The sequence below is a fragment of the Cibotium barometz genome, chromosome 25, assembly GCF_041138505.1.
Source record: "Cibotium barometz isolate CiBa-2024 chromosome 25, ASM4113850v1, whole genome shotgun sequence".
In the NCBI taxonomy this organism is placed as follows: Eukaryota; Viridiplantae; Streptophyta; class Polypodiopsida; order Cyatheales; family Cibotiaceae; genus Cibotium; species Cibotium barometz.
In genome coordinates, this window is record NC_141070.1 from 25,139,887 (window position 1) to 25,147,240 (window position 7,354).

Sequence of the window (7,354 nt, forward strand, 5' to 3'; positions counted from 1 at the left end):
AACAATCACTCTTTTTAATCCCTTGATAGTTAGCCTTTGCTCTGATACCAATTGTAAGGTTCTCCCCTTCCAAAATAGGGAAAACACTTAAGATAATCTACTAAGTCTTAACTCCCCTCAGGCTTCATCGCTCGATCCTCTCGCCCCTCAGAGGGATGTCTACACGCTAGGGTGGGCTTATTCACTGCACTAGCTTGGGCCCTCATAACTAGACAGCATCACAATCACTCACCTCAATCGACGAACCTCATTCTCCCAATGGTATGAGGGATACCATGGGCCAACTCCGCGCCTTCCTAACGTCTTCGTCGTCCGACTACACAAGCACAAGAACGGGGCAGCGTCAAGGCAAGGAGAAGTTGTACCTGTACCTTAATTTAACCAAGATAACAATCCATTTACTCAACTAAACCATAGGACTAGAATCCACGTTACCTTCTTAAGAAAACAACCCTTTCACAAAGATTTTAACATTTCAACTTGAGATTGCAATAAGACATTCTTTATTAAGGCATATGCTGTTGTTTAAAAGAATAAAAACTTTAACTAGTAAATCAATCAAATAGATTACTATTAACAATTAATAGAGAAGTCCGGGCCATACCTCAACCCTGAATAATGGTGATCAACTTGCTTCTATGCAAAAGTATCGTTAGCAAAGCAGTGAGCAACAAATTGAAAATGAGTAGGAATCCATCTTTCTACGCTTTGCTTATACCTTCATAAGTAGAGGACGAGTATCCACACTACCTAGTGTAGAGGTGCTAATAGACTACCATTCCCTATACGGATCTTGCCATGTGAAATAGAATACCTAGTGAAGAGGTGCTATAATAGACTACTATTCCTTATGGATCTTCCCATGTGAAATAAGAAATTATTCTCCTCCTTTCATCATCTTATCACCAATTGGAGTTTGGAGTGTTACCATAATAGGAGTTATGGAGTGAGAGACCAAGTGTATGGGCACATGCAAGCGGACGCACACATGTGCACGTATGTACATAGAGAGAGAGAGAGAGAGAGAGAGAGAGAGAGAGAGAGAGAGAGTAGTGGACTCAATTTTCCACATATAGCATGCCTTGTGATTGTTTGATCATCCCTATATAACCTAGCTTAATATGTATGCTTGTAATGATATTAGAAAGAGGCAGATATATCAACAAATTGAAATCAATGTGACCAAAATCACTTTGTGAGGTGAAAAGTGAAGATAATTATGTGGAATAAAATTTCAATATAATGATGGAGAAGACTAGCTCTATATAGTTTTACACATGGTAGAGGGACCAATATATACAAAATTTCCTATTGTTTTGTGGCCAACTTGATGAGATTCATTTTTGTTGGTGAAATAAATCACAACTTTGTTCTTTTATTAAAATGTAAACATAAGAATGCAAAAGATGGTAGCCTAGTTCAATACAATGTGAACTTTCGGAAGATACTACCTTTTAAGTAAGTACAAACTAAATAAAATATATTGGTAACACATAATGAAATTATTTATTTGGCTACATGAGAAAGAGCATTATCACATTTTTGGTGAGTACGAAGGATGCTTTCATTTAAATAAATATGTTAAAAGATGGCATTTATTTTGAATAAAAAGGTTAATATAAAATTTTAACTATGTGAAATAGTAACTTTGTTTCATTATTTGTGATTCCAACACATGAAAAAAGATTTATTTTTCAATGTTATTATCTATTAATGATGGTCTAATTCGTAGAATTTTTTGAACTATAAGTTCACAATTATTGGTAAAGTTATGAACCATATAATTTTTGATTCAATGTAACAATAACCAAAATCTGCAGTCGATAACAACACTTAAAAAATGTAAGAGGATACAATGTGCATGTATACAAGAGAACACTCAAAAGAAGTAAGATCTTTCACAACACAAAACTTTAAAACTCAAGTTATATTCTCTCTCTCTCTCTCTCTCTCTCTCTCTCTCTCTCTCTCTCTCTCTCTCTTCAAAACTATAGATGCATTAAGGAGTCAAGGTCTACTTCATGTTTTATAAAGGCAAAGAACATGTTTTAGGGGCCCTAGGTGAGGTTGGAAGTTTGATAGTTGCGTGTACGATACAAAAGACCTTATATGTTTGTTTTGATGGCAATGAAAAGGATACGTCTCCTTTGGTTTTCCTTTGCCTTTTCTCAAGGATTGAAAAAGTGAATATACTAATCAAAGACAAAGATATAAAATCAAACTCAAGATTAAAATTACATGGTCTTTAACACTACTTATAGCTTCTTCTCATACGATTTCTTTAAGAGGACCATTCTCCATGGAGATTTTGAAATTAGACCCCAATCCATTAACATGGGAAATATGCTAAACATGCTTTGATAATCATTGGTTCAAAATTGAAATGATGTAAGGCCAATATGTGTTTCTTTGCTATGTATTGTAGTTGCCTCATTGTAAGGAGCTTGATGTTGAAAGAGCTCAAATGTTAGACAAATAAAGGTGAAGTTTGTACAAGGCAAGAAACTAAGTGATTGTTTTAGTAAAGAACAACTGCTACATAACTCAAAATGAAGCAAATAACCAATGTAAATATTCTAGCCAAAGAGGAGTCATCTTATCGGTCGAAGTGAGCCAATCTTGGGACACAAGAATTTGTGGTCATGGCTTTGAACAAAAAGATGTAAAGGAGACTCAATATGAGTGGCCATGGCTTTGAACAAAAAGATGTAAAGGAGACTCAATATGAGTGGCTGCTTTTGGGCTATAAAGCTTCTTTGTTTGGTAGTGGCATGATTGGGCTTTATGTCAACACGTGTTAGCTTCCCAAGAAGGAACTACCAATCTTTGCTTGTAAAATGAAATGTTCGTGTGAGCCATTTGCCTTCTTTTTTTGTGAGGGGGTTTGTTTTTGTAACTCCCCCTCCTCGTGAGCCATCTGCCTTTGCGTGATGCTTGAGCCATGGTTTGCAAACTATCTTGTGCATAGCAATGTTCGAGAAAGATGTGCCTCGACTCATCTTGAGGCCTCAATGTTACCAGTTGAGCTCATTATTGAGACTAATTAAGTCGATTTAAAAATGGGGGGTTGAATAATGTAAAATTTGATAAAATGGATGGATGTTTTCTTTGGTCTATAAGCCTAATAACATGAGATTAAGATCAAATGTGTATGTGGTGGTGAGGCCTCAATATTTGCCATTTGAGAACATGATTATAAAGAGGAAATGGGGAATAAATAAATAATGTAAAAAAATTCAAGAAGGAATAGATAGACGGTTGTTTTTCTTGAATGTCATCTTCTCTTTAGATGAGATTAAGGAGAAAGCCTCGTTCATCAATGGTGCTTAGGTTAAAAGGCAAGTAATAATTTGGATGTGCAATTTTTAAGGTAGGGGGTGCTTGGCAATGCTCGAAAAAAACCTGGGTTTAGTGTAATACCACCTTTATTCTGATAATTTTGTAATTTTATATACGAAGGTTTTCCAATTTTTGAGAAAATAGTTTTTTTTTTTTCGAGCAGTGGTGCCTGGAGGCCTAAGTTACTAAAAAGGAAAGCCGCAAAAGGTTGCAGTATTTCGGACAAGAATGTCGTTGCCCCTTGCCCTTTCCCTTTTTAACACAAACGCGCGATGATTGTACAGAGGGCAATCTCTCCCCCCTCTCCCCAGCATTAGCTCGCGCGCTCTCTCTCTCTCTCTCTCTCTCTCTCGGTTACGGTCTACACCCTTTAGATCTCACGCCCACCATGACCAGATCGCGGAACAGGAGAAGACGCCCCCCCTTCCACCCTTCCACTGCCGGAACCTTCCAACCCAAACAGCAATACGTCGACAGCACCGACCAGCAGCACATCAGCAATGGCATCGATCGCAGCTCTGATCACCGCCACGATATTGACGATCGGCAAACCAGCGGTGGTGACCATCGCCCTGGTTCAAATGCAAACAATCATGGACGATTCGAATGCGCTGATCGAGGGCCGGAGAGCAAGAGGGATGGAAACGAACTGCGATCCCTTCCCCCCGATGGTAACGGACGGCGATCCCAGGGCCACGATGGACATTGTCATTATCAGCAGAGATGGGAGGGCAAAGACAGCCATGATCAGAGCAAGGACCATGCTGCCGCCATAGCCAAAGAGCTTGGCAAGGATGAAGCGAAAGCTAACACCAAGACGCAGGAGTACACTGCTTACATGGCTGCTAGGGCAAAAGAACTCAAAGAAGAAGGCAATCGGCGATTTCAGAGAAAGGACTACTCAGGAGCCATGGAGCAGTATGTGCTTGCCCTCAAGCTCACTCCCCACGACCACCCCGACCGTGCCATCCTCCACAGTAACCGTGCTGCTTGCCTTATGCAGATGAAGCCTGTCCAATATGATGCTGCTATTCAGGAATGCAACCTCGCCCTCGAAGCTCACCCTGGCTTTGGCCGTGCTCTTCTGCGGCGTGCTCATGCTTTAGAAGCTGTTGGGAAGCTTGAGCTCGCCCTCCAAGATGTCCAGGTGCTTCTGCAAAGAGATGTGAGCCATCCAGATGCCCTTGACATGGCCAAGCGCATCCGCTTATCAATAGGGAGTCAGGGAGATGAAGCTCAGCAAGATCTTCAAGGCAGTCCTTCCACACCTGTTCCTTCATCTTATGCTAGAACATCTGTGGGAGCGTCAACTGTTGCAAGCTGTAGTTCAGGAACTGCCACCAGATCCTTTTACGAGGAGAGGGATGTCATTAACATGCCTGATGAAGAGGATAATGGTGCTGTTTTGACCCCATGCCCATCCTCCCGGCGGATGCAAACTCCGCCAAACAAGCCTTCGCAGAAAAATTCGCCTTCCACTCCCCCTTTCAATCCCTCCAAGGCTGAGTCCTTGGAGAGGGTCATTCATCAGGATAACATCCAAATCTTGCAGATTGACACCCCAGCAACTTCCCACATGCGGCCCTTGAAGCTGATCTATGATCATGACATCAGATTGGCGGAGATGCCTGTCAATTGCAAATTCAGTGATCTGAGGAAGCTGGTAAGGCACAGGTTCCCTCCATCAAAGGCAATACTGATCAAGTACAAAGATGTTGAGGGAGATCTTGTCACAATCACAAGTACAGAGGAGTTGAGGCTAGCAGAAGCAGCTGCAGCCATTGAGGCTGCGAGTAGAAACTTTCGAGTGGCAAGCAGGTCTGTGGAAGGTGCCTTGTCTCAGGATCAACTCGAAAATTCTGCTATCGGATTCCCTGTTTTACCTTCTGTTCTGGATCAATTAAGGCTTTATGTGGTTGAAGTGCCTGCAGAGCAAGAGCCTTATGATAAGGAAGAGGTAGCTTTGATGGATGTTGAGGAATCTGCTGTTGTCAGAGACAGCATGGGGAAAATAGAAACATCAGATAGCAAGGCCTCCATTGGGGGAAAGGCAGGAACGGGCCAGCCAAAAGGAAAAGCGGAGGAGTTTGATAAATGGCTACTAGACTTTGCCAATCTTTTCCGGGCTCATTTGGGAATAGATCCCAATGGGTATGTTGATCTACATGATCGAGGTATGGAGCTCTGCGCTGAAGCCTTAGAGGAGACTGTTACCACCGAGGAGGCGCACAAGCTTTTAGAGCTGGCTGCCTCCAAGTTTCAGGAGATGGCAGCTCTAGGCTTTCTCAATTGGGGAAATGTTTACATGTGTGCAGCGAGGAAGCAGTTACCTCATGACAGTGATGATGGCAAAATGGATTTCTGTGATAGGTTACAAGCAGCCTTTGATTGGGCTCAGGCTCAGTATGCCCTAGCTGAGGAGAAGTTTGAGCAATCATTACATGTGAAGCCAGATTTCTGTGATGCTATGCTTGGTTTAGGACAGAAGGATTTTGAAAATGCCAAGCTGCATTGGTCTCTTGCCATAGCACGCCAGACAGATCTGAGCACTTGGGATTCATCTGGGACCCTGGAGCTTTTCCACAGTGCAGAAGAACGAATGCAAAGGGCAGCAGAAATGCTGGAGAAGCAAGAGTGCCATATCAAGGATGCCCAAACCTCCACTGTTGTCAAAAGAGAGATGGCAAATACTGAATCGCAAGGCAGTGGAGACACTTATCAGGAGGGTGCGACTCTTGAACAAGATGTGGCTTTGAAATCACAAATCTATCTTTTTTGGGGGAACATACTCTATGAATACTCACAGGTGGAGTTCAGGCTAGGATTCCCCTCATGGAAGGAGCTGTTGGATGGTGCCGTGCAGAAGTTCGAGGTGGCAGGTGCCTCCTCTACAGATATCACTACAGCGTTACAAAAGCATCTCTCCAGCTCTACTGCTTTCTTGGATGCAACGGATGCAACAGAAGGAAGTGCCCAACAACAAGACTGTGTGCCTGAGAGTGAGAAGATGGTTGAAAGTGAAGAAAATACAGGGATCCTTAATGGCGATGACCACTCAAATGGTATGATGATGGGGTCATCCGATGAAAAACATGTGTCAATGGATGATGCTCTGGAGGTGCTGCAGAACGGATTTGAATAAGCCATGTATTAGGGTTATTTCATTTTGTGTAGGTCAGATGCTACAGAAAAACAAAATATTGAGACAGCAGAAGTTGGGATGGAAAGATTAAGCATTTACATCATGGTTTTTATTTGCACAAGAATCTAGGCACATGTACCATTATTCAAAGTTTGATCGCAGAAATTTATTTTCCCCTCCATTGAGGTCTGGATAGACTCCATGGATTACTGCAGCAGCAGTTTCTTGGAGAGAGGGCTCTCCACGACCATGCGGTATTGCTGCAAGGTCTTCTTAAGGTTGGAGTCAGTACATGGACCTCTACCTTCATAAAGCAAGCTGCAGCATTGTTAAAATAGAGACAAGGTGCCCCTTGTTTACCAAAATCATTTTTTACCACATTGTATGATAACAGCAGGCCCTCATATGGAAGGGTTATATGGTGAGTGAGAGCTCTGTATTGCATCCCCTTGGTTTAGTTGGGAGCACATGGCTAGCATTGTATATGTAATTATTGCAGCTGTTTTGGGCTGTCGTCTGAATAAATAAAAGAACTAATTAGGGAAATTCTGATGGCTCGCAGTATTTGAGATGCAAGTTTGCAATGTATTCTTTGTAAAACCTTTTCTAGTGTTTTTCCTTGCTTGTGTTTGTTGTTGAATCAGTGCAATCATTCTACCTCCACCCTTTGTGCTGGTCACGTCCACTCTTTGTTGGGGTAAACATCGACACTTATTTTTAAATTTCTTTAAAGCATGCTTGACTGCGTATATGTAGTTGAATTTCTTATATCGCTGTAAGTAGTAATGTGAAATCATAATTAATTAATTTTTAAATTAATTTCCTTACAATGTCATCAATATCCATATTATACGTTGATTATTATTATTTTCT

The 7,354-nt window shown here is 41.6% G+C and overlaps 1 pseudogene across 1 annotated transcript; it reads left to right on the plus strand.

Annotated features, from left to right (window-relative positions):
* Window positions 1-3,592: 3,592 nt before the first annotated feature.
* Window positions 3,593-7,027, plus strand: LOC147624391 (protein CLMP1 pseudogene; annotated as a pseudogene). The gene has a single exon (XR_015269093.1). The product of XR_015269093.1 is annotated as a protein CLMP1 pseudogene (transcript).
* The last annotated feature ends 327 nt before the right edge of the window (window positions 7,028-7,354 follow it).